We start from the raw sequence: 13,149 nt of genomic DNA on the forward strand, positions 1-13,149 counted from the left end.
AGACAAACTGAACCTGACAACCCCAACTACCAAAGTTAGTTCATCTTAAAATAAGTTTGCTGGATTATGGAAATGTACTGAGAGGAACAGTAAAACTCAGTATAATAAACAGCATCCGGATTGGGATTGCACCCAGTGCTACAATGTACCGAAAATTGGGTGAAATCATAGGTTTTGTCTTTTTCAGTGTTGAATTCTGAAATGTTTGGTAGTAACTAAGAGGCCTTTGTTTTCTGCCAGAACAGAAAGCAAAGTAAGAATACGGTAAGCCTCAGTAACCTGGAATACCTCTTTCTTTAATGAACATAGGCTATACACTTTTATGAAATGGTCTCTGCAGACAAAGTTTTGCCTGCATTATCTGTTCTTCTGTTTCCTGAGGTTTATCACTACAGCCTTTCTTTTTCATTGCTTACTTTACTCCAAATTCACTTCTATAGGGTATGTTGACATATGGAAGTCAGAACATGATTTAATCATGCCATTCAGGCTTCTCTCCCATCCAAGCACTCAACCTTGCAAACCAATGAAGAAAGCAAAGTAAGATGAGTCCACACTGGCCAGAGACAGGGAAGCTTTATCTTTTGAGTATTCTTTCTGATGAAACACCATTAGTTAATTTCAAAAACCTTGATTAGCATTAGTCTTGGACTACCTAAAATAGCATTGGGTATTTCAAGACTTGTGCTAATGTGGATCTTTAAAACCAGCCCCAAATGTATTTCATATAAATATTTGATTAATTATCATCAGAACAGAACATTAGCTATCACAAATATTCAGAAAATAAAAATCTAATTAAAGGCATTCATCTTATTTTATTTTTACGTATAATGGAATTACTAAGTTGAGTTCATGTTTTCGAAGAAAGAACATGTATTGGGGGAAAGGGTGGTTTGAGTTATGTAATGAATACTGATGTGGTCCTATTAACAGAAACATTGGTTTACTGTAGTGATTTTGTCGCAGCTCAATGTTCAATGTGAATGAATGTCCTTGACAGTCCTTCACCGGCAAGCAGGGAATTGTGGACGCAGTCTTATTTCACACATGTACCTCTATTGCCCCCTTTTGACCAAATCACAGAACATCAGTTCAATTCCAAGATGGAGTTAAAAAAATAAATTAAAAAAATGTTTTCTTGGTCTTAAAACAGTTCATTTCCAAAAGAGGCAACTCCTGCAAATGAATGTCAAACTGAATGCGGTGAAAAATGTAATAGATTAGCCATGCTTTATTGTGTAGTATTATTTGTAATAGCATTACACTGGTTGAACATTGATTTAAAAGCCAATTGTGAAGTATCAAACATGTAAAAAAGGAAAAACAGGAATAATCTGAAAAAGTCAGAATTGGGTATACCGCGTTAGTAGCGTTAGCCCGCTACTGTAATAATATTACTTGTCTTAATAACGAGTTAATATAACGAATATAATATAGAGAGTTTTAATTGCAGTGATATTACAGTTACTTTCCGTATATAATAAACGATACGTTTCTCGTTAATGAGGTGGTGTTTAAATTGGAAACAAATAGCAATGCATTCCACAAGACTGACTCATGTGCGCCACATCAAAACGCAGAGCAGTCCGCACAGCACAGTAAAGGCAATGCAGCGGCGCCGGTCTCTGATCTCAAGTCAATTATTAAGTGCTGTTAGTTTTATAATGGTTATAACGAAGCTAGTGAACTGAAATATGCGTTTGATTTTACAGTGTTGTTGAGTGCACAGCGAGCTCTACTGAGCTGCCACTATTTATTGTTTTAATAGTTACCCAGTCAATAGCAGATTGTTTTCTTTTATTGCTGAGCCTTTGTAATGAAGATGCTGATTAATAAAACTCGTGTGGAAGTAAGATAACATGGTGCAGACGGATTTATTCGCTACTGACCAAAGAACTATGGTAATCAACAGTTTTAAGTTTATTTGTTTGGCACACTATGGAGATTAGTCACATTCATTGTTTTGCGGGGCAAAGGGAAGGAATGTAACGTGTAATATAACGATCTACAATTGTAGATCTACAATGAACTAATATGTAATAGTAATATTATAACTTTTTTCTCAAGAAACAAATACCGATTAATATATTATGTTTTTGTCAGTAACGACCCCAATACTGAAAATAGTATAAAAGCAAAATCTAGGGAGAACTTACTTAGTAATCACTCTGTTGATAAATGAGCCGAGCATTAAGTCTTTGGAAGAGGGAGTAAATGTAGATATATATAAATAAAACCAGTAAAAACCCGAAGTTGAGAAACAGTACCGATGCAAGAGTTGGTTTGTACATTAGTTATCAAACCAGTTATTCTGCGCAATGTACTGAAGCATATCAAAGCTGTGACATTTTCTAAAACATGAGCCGAAAAATAATAATATATATGTATGTATATGTATATCCATATACACACACACACCCTTTAGACTAGAGCTTTATTTGGAAAAGAAAAAATCTAAATATCAAACATCTGCATTCATTCATATATGATTTTGATAGATTTTGTATTGTTTAAATAAAGCTCTAGTCTAAAGGGTGTGTGTACACAAGGCTATCAATGTAAATAAGATGACCACTTTTGTTACTCCCTTGTGCATTTCATCATAATGGGACTTTTTTTTTCACTGCTTTTGCAAATTAATGATTTATTTCAGGATTTACTGAATATACACAGAACACCTTTGAATAACACATGGTGGAGTATCAGTCACAGGCTTAACTCATAGAAATACAAGTTCATTATTTTCTCTTTACCCAGTTAATATTAGCTTTGTAGCCATTTCAACTTGTCTTAAATGTTTTAACCTCTTCTGTTGAAGGTTTGGAAGACATGAGGTTAGGCTATTTAAACAAATGCCAGATGCACCTACGTGTATGCTTTCTGTCAATGAACAGTGCCTGCCTTGTATGTAAACTACAAATAAGCAAAGCCAAATGACAGTCATGTGATTGTGCCTAAGAAGACAGCTTAACAGAAATTAGGGGAATTTATGGACTCACAAGCACAAATGCCAGCATATGATACATGAAACACAAGATACTTCAAATAGCTGAGACAAATACTAGTATTCTTGTAGTCTAGAAAACACACAAAATCAGATTAAATTCTTAAATATTTTGAGCATATAATAGCAACATAATTATGTTGAAAAGTGAAAGGTACATGTAAGTACATAACATAAACTGATTAAAGCAAAGCGGAAATGGAAGTCAACAGCCATTGCTCCTGTGAGATCTAATACATGTGATTTAAAAAACCCAAACTCATTACATTGAATATATGCTTTTTTAAATCAGTCCCTAATTATGTTATGTGGTTTAAATTGTTCTATTACAGACCTAAGAGTAAGACAGGCAAACAAATAGATCAAAACTGAACAGCAGCAAAAACAGCACTCAACGATTACTGCAAAATAGTTAGTATTGTGTTACTTTTTCTGCATTTACGTGACTCATTATCAGTGTGCCAAATATGCACTATTATTAAGACATTATTAAGCAGCAAGGTACATTTTCCTCTTTGTGCTGAACATCATCAGCTTGCACAGCCTCAATTTCTTTCTGGTTCAGCATGCTGACATTAATCTTCCATAAATGTGTGACAACCTAGCATTTCTTGGAAACAGATTTGTATAAAGTAATCCCCTGATTTTCATTGCATGAGATCTATTTCCACTGCTGAGACCATAACCCTTACAAAAAAAATTATATGGCATTATGAAATAAGGACTTTCATTATTGCAACATCACATAGGTTTTATTTTTACAGGGATTCTGAACACTTAAGAAAGACTAGTGAGGATAAAACATGACTCAATAGTAACTTCAGAGCCACAAGCTGATAGTGCTCAGTCCTTTCATGCAAGAATAAAGCATTAAAACAGTTATAAAACAATTGAAACAAAGCTGTTCTCACTCACAGTGGGAGGGAATTTGAGTGCATGTGGGAGTTTAATACATGGGTGATACAATTATTAACAATTTATTTACAGTTACATTAACAGTAAAACAAATCATAATAAAAACTTGAATGGATGTTAAAAAGACAAATACAATAACTCCACACCCTACACATAATTTAACCAGTTCTTTAAAATATAGGAAACAAATCTTAATAAAAAAACATAATAATACATAGTAATAATACATACTCGAGGAATAATCAGTGTAAACGTGGTCATTTAATCTAAAAATGAGTTCTAAATTACACTGAATTTAAGTACATGAAAGCAAGGTCATTGCAAAGCTCAAACCTGAGACAGAGATATTAGACTTCACGCGTGCACACACGCACACAATATTGGCAAAGTGACAGTGAGATAGACGGGAAAGAGTGCACTTTTGGTATGTTGTTGTTCTGATCTTTTTTTTTTTTACTTCTTCTTCTTCTTCATAGTTATGTGCCATTTCACAGAGGCAGAACCGGATTATGGTTCAGTCAGTCCCTACTAGGAACTAAAGAGCAGCGCGCCTGGGTCCCCCGGAGGGCCGCATTCGGTGCAGCACCACGGCAGTGTGAAGCGGACTGGAAGGAGGGGAAATAAAGTGAACAAGAACCGTACCGCCTGGCTTTTCCATATCAGGTAGTAAAACCCTCATATCTGGGTAATTGTGTTTGTCTTGATATGACCTGACATGTTCTAGTAAAGTGTCCGCCTTCCCCCCCCAAGCAACTACACTGTGTAAACGGCAATGTTGATATGATATGAGCTTTACACGAAGAGCTGTTGTATTGTAAAAGCTAGCAAGAATCAATAAAAGGAAAACTGGATGGGAAATATGCTTAGTTCAATGACTTCTCTATTTAGTAAGTCGTGACTAACTCCGATTAGTGTTTTGTTGTTGTTTGTTTATTTATGTATACATGATATAGCTTAGCTGATTAATACTACCGTTACTTAATGTATGTATGCGTTTCCTTTTGTCAAGCCCAATCTCACTCGACAACCCGGCGAAAAATGTTTATGATAATAACGATTTTAACACCGACGATTCGTTTATCTAGTATTAGCAGGCTATTGATCTCACATCCTAGTGGATATATACAAATATACACATTCAAATAAATAACCCTCCGAATATAACTGTGAAAAAATCCCTTCAAATAACTGTATACATACAAATGCGGACCATTTAAGATGAGGATGTTTGCCACGTATTCAAAGACAATTAAGTGCCACAGTCTTGTTTTTCAGATTAGTTTCCTGTTTGCTTAATGTTTGCTGTCAATTCGGTCAAAGGAGGTTCACTTCAACAGTGTATGTGAAGCTCTGTGTAATCACTGGATCGGGAAATTGTGAAGCAAATCAATGTCATAGAAATACGTTTTGATTACTTTAGGCATCCCACCACTGACAGGGAAAGTGGCAAATCCCCCAAATCTGTGTTGAATGACTGAATAACAAGTCAGCAGTGTAACGAGGAGCAAACAAAACCGGCAAGCATACATGCAAATAAGCTCAGGGAAATAGGCTGGATTACATGCATGTGGTTATGACAGTACTGCATCCGTGTTTACATGTGAGTTTTATTGAAAGAGTGCCAATTCCAAATACAAATGACCTAATTATATGTTAACACTAAACTATCTGAGTCTTTATTTTAAAACAATCACAGAACAAACTGCAACTAGTTCAAATTCCATACAAAAAGTGCATTCATTGATTAGAAGCGTTTATATTATCATTAATTTCAGTGGAGTAGATCATATTAAGTCGAAATTAAGTACCCATAATTACCAAACTGTGGCATGACTTAATACTTCAGAAGGTTGGCGAAGTGAAATGTAAGTGTAAAGAGTTGAATATATGGGAGTTAATAGAAGTGCAGGCTGCAGTTTTCGTCTTGATGAACATGGATCAGACACATGATTATAGCCTGCAAATTATTAAATACTATTATTTGAAATAGACTACATTTTGAAATATGAATACAAACACACACACACAAACACACACATATATATATATATATATATATATATATATATATATATATATATATATATATACACTCACCTAAAGGATTATTAGGAACACCATACTAATACTGTGTTTGACCCCCTTTCGCCTTCAGAACTGCCTTAATTCTACGTGGCATTGATTCAACAAGGTGCTGAAAGCATTCTTTAGAAATGTTGGCCCATATTGATAGGATAGCATCTTGCAGTTGATGGAGATTTGTGGGATGCACATCCAGGGCACGAAGCTCCCGTTCCACCACATCCCAAAGATGCTCTATTGGGTTGAGATCTGGTGACTGTGGAGGCCAGTTTAGTACAGTGAACTCATTGTCATGTTCAAGAAACCAATTTGAAATGATTCGACCTTTGTGACATGGTGCATTATCCTGCTGGAAGTAGCCATCAGAGGATGGGTACATGGTGGTCATAAAGGGATGGACATGGTCAGAAACAATGCTCAGGTAGGCCGTGGCATTTAAACGATGCCCAATTGGCACTGAGGGGCCTAAAGTGTGCCAAGAAAACATCCCCCACATCATTACACCACCACCACCAGCCTGCACAGTGGTAACAAGGCATGATGGATCCATGTTCTCATTCTGTTTATGCCAAATTCTGACTCTACCATCTGAATGTCTCAACAGAAATCGAGACTCATCAGACCAGGCAACATTTTTCCAGTCTTCAACTGTCCAATTTTGGTGAGCTTGTGCAAATTGTAGCCTCTTTTTCCTATTTGTAGTGGAGATGAGTGGTACCTGGTGGGGTCTTCTGCTGTTGTAGCCCATCCGCCTCAAGGTTGTACTGCATACCTGGGTTGTAACGAGTGGTTATTTCAGTCAAAGTTGCTCTTCTATCAGCTTGAATCAGTCGGCCCATTCTCCTCTGACCTCTAGCATCAACAAGGCATTTTCGCCCACAGGACTGCCGCATACTGGATGTTTTTCCCTTTTCACACCATTCTTTGTAAACCCTAGAAATGGGTGTGCATGAAAATCCCAGTAACTGAGCAGATTGTGAAATACTCAGACCGGCCCGTCTGGCACCAACAACCATGCCACGCTCAAAATTGCTTAAATCACCTTTCGTTCCCATTCAGACATTCAGTTTGGAGTTCAGGAGATTGTCTTGACCAGGACCACAACCCTAAATGCATTGAAGCAACTGCCATGTGATTGGTTGGTTAGATAATTGCATTAATGAGAAATTGAACAGGTGTTCCTAATAATCCTTTAGGTGAGTGTATATATATAATCAGATGAAATGCAAAATAAACGTTTATATTCTGTATATGTTTTCTAAGCATGCCAATTTTTAAACAAACAACATACTAAAATGCATGCAAATTCACTTTTTTGTTTTGCCTGAAAAAGTGTTAAAAGGTAGGTAAAAACACAAATGCAGAACACGATTTGAGTTCAGACAAAGTAGCTTCTTATAAACATGATGAAATTGAATGTGCAATTTCCGAATTATAGCCTAATAGTAAAACAACAACAAAAAGTTATATATAACAAACTTGAAAACAAGTTAATTAGTTGATACATCTGAAATGCACTTTAATGCACAGATTTAATACACTTTAATACACAGGTTTTAAACACATACATCTCATACAAAGTGTATTGCAATTTCCTGTCAATTTAACAGTTACATGGAACACAAAGACACCTTTTGTTTTTTTACTAGTTACAGTTTCAATAGGTAAAATCCTGCTTTTGATATGAAGGTCCTTAGTCATATTTTAAGTCTTGATGGGAGATTGTACTGTGCAACTAGTTCACTAAGCATGCCAAGATAGACAAACAAGTTTCTCAGTGTTCCCTGGCAGTGGTGAATTCTGTGCTGGCCATACTTACTTGCGACTCAGATGATATATAGGGTTTTGATTTTATGTGTTTCTGCCAAACTTTTCCCCTCTTCTTTCTAAATTCAGTTAATTATCATCAACCAATGCATCATGTGCACTGTACACTGTGCTTACCTTTTTGAACATCAAGTACAAGAAAAAATCTTATCAGTACAGTTTTTATGTTTATAGCCCAATGAGAATAGTGTAGACATTGACCTTTGCTATAGTTACACAAGCATGAATGAAATAAATATACAAACAAAGTTTGTTGCTTTGCATCTGTAGAATAATAAGGTAGGTTAATTTATCAAACTTGATCAAAGCCTATAGTCATTATTAATTGATTAAGACCCCTAACAATTAGCATTCAATTTCTTTAACAATAAATGGTTTGGTTATGGTTGTCATCCTGTAATTTTGCATCCCCTTTGCTTTATACCTGCATTACAACCTTTGACCTGGTTATTTTTCATTCTGTAATCTTCCAAACATTCACAGGTTGAAGTGAACCCTTTGTATTAATTTTTAATTATTTTATGTGATCTACATTTGATTACATCAAAGGTCTTGAGTTTTCAAAGGTGGGAAAAATAAAGTGCAGAAAAACTGTTAATCTCATATTTTTCCTGTATTCTGTCAGGAATACATTGATTTACAATTAATTTATGAAATATTGCTTTTATTGTAACTATTAGTAGTTTTACTGGTGGTGGTTGGGGCAGAAGTAGTAGTAGTATTTGACTCCACCCTGTTTAAACAAATAATACACGTATTAAAATTGAGACCAGATACTAGTGAAATAAAACTGCATAATAGAGATGTTTGCAGTGTAGGCATATGACTATAGTAGCCTTCAAAAGATATATTGTACTATGAGTTATTTATACTTTGGCGTATACACAGCAGGGCTGGCAGGTACACAAAACTCAGAAGCAGGAATGTTTACAAAGTTTACATCACCATGGTCACAGTTTCTTTCATTAATAGAATTTATACATTTTTGTTGTTGTCATCTCTTACTTTTATAACTATTACTTATTCGTTGTGTGGTGTCTTGTATGTAGTTGCCGTAAGATGTTAAGTTGACAGGAAATTAAAAGCTTGGATGCTTCTGAATACATATTTTTTTGTGTTTTGCTTTACAGTTCTGGTGTGTCTCAATACTTATAATATTGCTCACTCTGTTTTCTGCCCTTGGTCAGTTGATCTGAAAGAGGTGTAATATAATTAATCTGTTACTCTGGTATGGTGACTATTGTCATGATTCTGTCCTGTCAATACTTTTTTTTGTTCCATTTTACAATCGGTTACCTCAGACTATGTCTCTCCTGTGTTAATAACTGACAGTATCCACCCCTGCTTGCTTACCTTCATAATTCCTGTGTTCTTCAGAATAGTGTCAACTTTAAAAATATCTTCAGAAAAAAGACCGGTCCAAGTGTTGTTCTTTGAAGCTCCAAGTCTTGCTTAAGAGTAGTTGGAATACAAACATATTTGGCATAGCATTATGTACATTTTTGTCAACATATGATGTAAAAAGGAAACAATGTACAGCAATTATCTTTTTTTTTAAATAGCTGGATTTCCAGCAACAAAGACTGGCACTTCTTAGCTTGGGTTTCTGTGCACGTGGCTATGAGGACAAACATTTGCTTTATATTCTGGTTTCCTGCATATTTGATTATGAAGACAAACAGATACTGCTATAGTGATGACGCATGTATTGCAAACTTTTTACATGCACATTACAATAGCTTGAGAAGGTTATGAGCAGGTGACTGCAGCTCACCCGGGGCTGACAGGGATTTCTCCGGTATGAGCGGGGGGGCGGTTGGGGGTTGGGGTGGGGGTGCTGACGGTGATGTCTCCGGTACGAACGGGGGGCGGGTCAAAAGATCCAGGGCTTAAGCCACGGAAGCCCGGGTCTAACGACACGCCGATGTGTGACTGGAGGGCATTTCGTGGAGGTGTATTTTTCTGGTCTATTCTTCATTAATAGTGTTTACACACAGGTACATTCAATTATCACAACATTTATTTGAACAGGATTTTTTTTGTTCAGGTTTTCCCATTAGCTAAATATAAATGCATGTTATGCTAGTTCAGCAGATTAAATTAGCTGTACAACTAAAGATCTATATGCATTTAAACACAAATGCCTCGAAACCATGTTTTTTTTTTTTTCTGTTTCGTGTAATCAAGCCCCATTCCTTTTATCTGCCCTGTTCTTTGTGACTTTTTTGAACATCTCTGTGAATGACAGGTTTTCCTTTTGTATTGAAACAGTCTTAAATTTCAGTATGCTTGTTGCAGCATAAGTATCTTAAAAGCCAATATTTAAACTCAGACAAATGTAGCGTAAGGTACACTTATAAAATTCAATTAAAGAAGTGAATTTATAGTATCACCTTCTCACGAATCCTGGAATCTTGTAGAACTCAATTTCTGTAATAATTGGACGCAGACACCAATTCCAAAGATATAAATTGTCAAGTTTATTCAAAACAAAGACTAAATGTAGCACTACCCTAATTATACAAAAGAGAAAAACTAATTAAAATTCAACTCTAGATCAACAAATCAAAGACAAATCACTTCCGTGACCAAATCAAAGACCATGGGATCGCATATGATAACACAAATCGTTAAACAAAAAAAGGTTATAAACACATTGACTACAATACCGGTTAGTAAGACGAAGGGGAGTCTCTCGTTAGTATTATTAGTCAGACATTAAATAACTACGCAGGTTAGTATTTATGTCAGGTAACTTCTCGTTATATATATATATCAGTCTCATTTACGTTTAGGTGCCGAGAAAGATCCTATCATTACTTGTTACCACAATTTCCCTTAACTGATTATTATTCAATGATTAAGGATAGGCAGGGCCACCAATAATCTAATGTCTATTAACTTGTGTCAATTTCAGACTAAACAGTTAAACAGGAATGAGAAGATATTTCTCGGCGTTGACAGATTTTATTTCTAAAATTATCAACAAAACAGTTTAATGCAACACACATTTATATTTAAGAAAACTAAATGATATTACACATTCTAGAGTTATGAATCACAGATTAACATTTCTAATTGATTTCTCAAATGTCATGAATCATGAACTCCAAACTGTTAAACTTATCTGAACTTCGTCGCAGAGAGGCCTCTCTGTCTTCGGGCTCAGATAACAGCACACGGCATGAGGTCTGTGTGGTTTGGAACAAAGGCAGTCCGGTTCGGCTTTGTCCAAGAACTTCCACTCAGTCGATGCACCTGGAAGTTGCCCTTTCTTGAATGGGACTGAGGTCGACTAGGACGTTATCCCCTTCAAGACAAAATAAGACGTTTAGCATTTATCTCAAAGTTATGTAACAGAATTCAGCAGTGGGCTTCACCATTCATGACTCCGAGAAATCAAAGAAAACAAACTAATAGTTCATTATTTAAGCAGAATGTATGCCAATCAAATTGACAATCCTATACTAGCACATATACAGGTTACATATTATAACACAAGTACATTAAAACAAAAAAACAAAAACAATTGGTATTAGTATTACTCAGGATTGAGTATGGTTACTGACGGTAACCAATAGGTGGAAGTTGATTAACAGAGGGAGGTAACTGGGAATTCAAGTGTTATTCAGGCACCTGACCTTCACTATATCTATAATAGTTGGTAGGGACCTGGGTTCGAATGGTTGGCTTACATGGTAAGCTGGTGCCCCCTTTAGGGACATGCACAAAAATGGTCTCATTGGGAAGTTGTACCTTGGTGGCTGTATCATATCGGTCATTCAATTCCACTTGCTTTGGTGATTGAACTTGAGCCCACAACCTGTTCAATAGATCCTGACCAATGATCAACTTCTCTGTTTCAAATTTGGAAATATAAACTGGATGAACCAACTTAATCTTCCCAAAGGTGAACTCTAACAACGCCTTTCGAGTGAGCTGTGCCTTAGTCTCTATGTAACTTGTAATGTTCACACTACAAGCTTCCACTTTCAGTCGTTGGTCTGAGGTTTCCACAATTTGTTTCAGTTCGCCAAATGTGGTGGCAGACATTAAACAAATTTCAGCCCCAGTGTCCAACAAGGCTTCACACTCCCACACATTCTCAATGGTCACTTCTATGTAAACTTGCTTGGCTCTGCCTCTCTGTGTCAGATCACCCAGTAACATCACCAAAGGTTCAGCTTGCCTGCAGGCAACTTCCCCCACTGGGAGGTCCCAGTGGGCTGATGTGTCAGAGAAACCCCCCTGCTGTTCCTCACATCCAATCAAAAACACGGAGGCAGGGACAGGGGGTGGTTCCAGAGCTAGTCATGCTTCAGGTGGCGAGACCGGCCCTTTACCCTGGCTACTAACTTCTAGTTTGGGAAGAGGGGGCAAAGGGAGCAGAACTAAGCGTAGCAGTAGCTCAGAAACTGCAACATTGCTCAGAGACTGAGTTAACCCAACTGGGTTAGGAGCAGATTTCTTTCCTTTATACTTTTCCTTGTACCTTGTTTTACTTTTACTCCACTTAGGATTTTCTTTCTTTTTTTATTGTAAGCCTGGGTGTCTTGGGTTCCATCCTTGGGAGGTTCTTTCCTTCTTTGAATCTCTGTCCCCTCTAACTCCAGTGGAGAACTAGGTCTCTCAGAGCACCTTGCCAGTACTTGGGTGCTTGAATCTTTATGATCAGAGGCGCTATTGTACTTGCTTTCCCAAGCTTTCTGTGCCATTTTACGAATTTCGGCTATGTTCATATACGTTGCGTCTGCATGTAATATGATCATTTCCTTAATCGTTGGGAACAAATTAGCAACAAACAACCCTTTAAAGCTCACCTCTTCCTCGGCCCCGGGTCCATCTTGACCCGCAAAATAGGTTTTCCTAAGCTTTTCATAGTAATCACGGGGGGACTCATGCTTACCCTGTTTGATCTGGTGTGCGGCAGTCACTGCTGCCACTGGATCAATGAACCTGGAATAGTCCCTAATTAATGCTCTGCACAAGCGTTGAAAACTATCGCAGACCATGGACCCTTGCCTCTCCATCCAAGAATGGACTTGGCGAGAGGTAGCTTTGCGGATTAGGAGAACCTTTTCCTTCTCCATAGCCTCAGGATAGAAACGCAAAGCATACTTAATGTCCTTAATATACGCTTCCACATTTCCTTCCTTGTCTGCTGGGTTAAAGGTTTCACAATCTTTAGCCAGTTCTCTCAACTGGCGCATGTTAACCTTTCGGTCAGGACTCTCGGGAGAGGAATTTCGTCTGTGCGACGAGCTTCTTACCCTGGGTGGAGAAAGACTACAGGGAGGGGTACGATCAGGACGAGGCAA

General features: G+C 37.1%; 1 protein-coding gene across 1 annotated transcript in view; it reads left to right on the forward strand.

The window, feature by feature from the left end:
- Positions 1-1,599: 1,599 nt before the first annotated feature.
- The window catches only part of gne (glucosamine (UDP-N-acetyl)-2-epimerase/N-acetylmannosamine kinase), a 39,520-nt gene continuing 27,970 nt past the window's right edge, over positions 1,600-13,149 (forward strand). Inside the window, exons 1-2 of the mRNA XM_066720235.1 lie at positions 1,600-1,904; positions 4,399-4,585. The gene's annotated coding sequence lies outside the window, so the exon portion shown is untranslated. The remainder of the gene's footprint in view (positions 1,905-4,398; positions 4,586-13,149) is intronic.

This window comes from Amia ocellicauda, chromosome 13, assembly GCF_036373705.1.
Source record: "Amia ocellicauda isolate fAmiCal2 chromosome 13, fAmiCal2.hap1, whole genome shotgun sequence".
Lineage (NCBI taxonomy): Eukaryota > Metazoa > Chordata > Actinopteri > Amiiformes > Amiidae > Amia > Amia ocellicauda.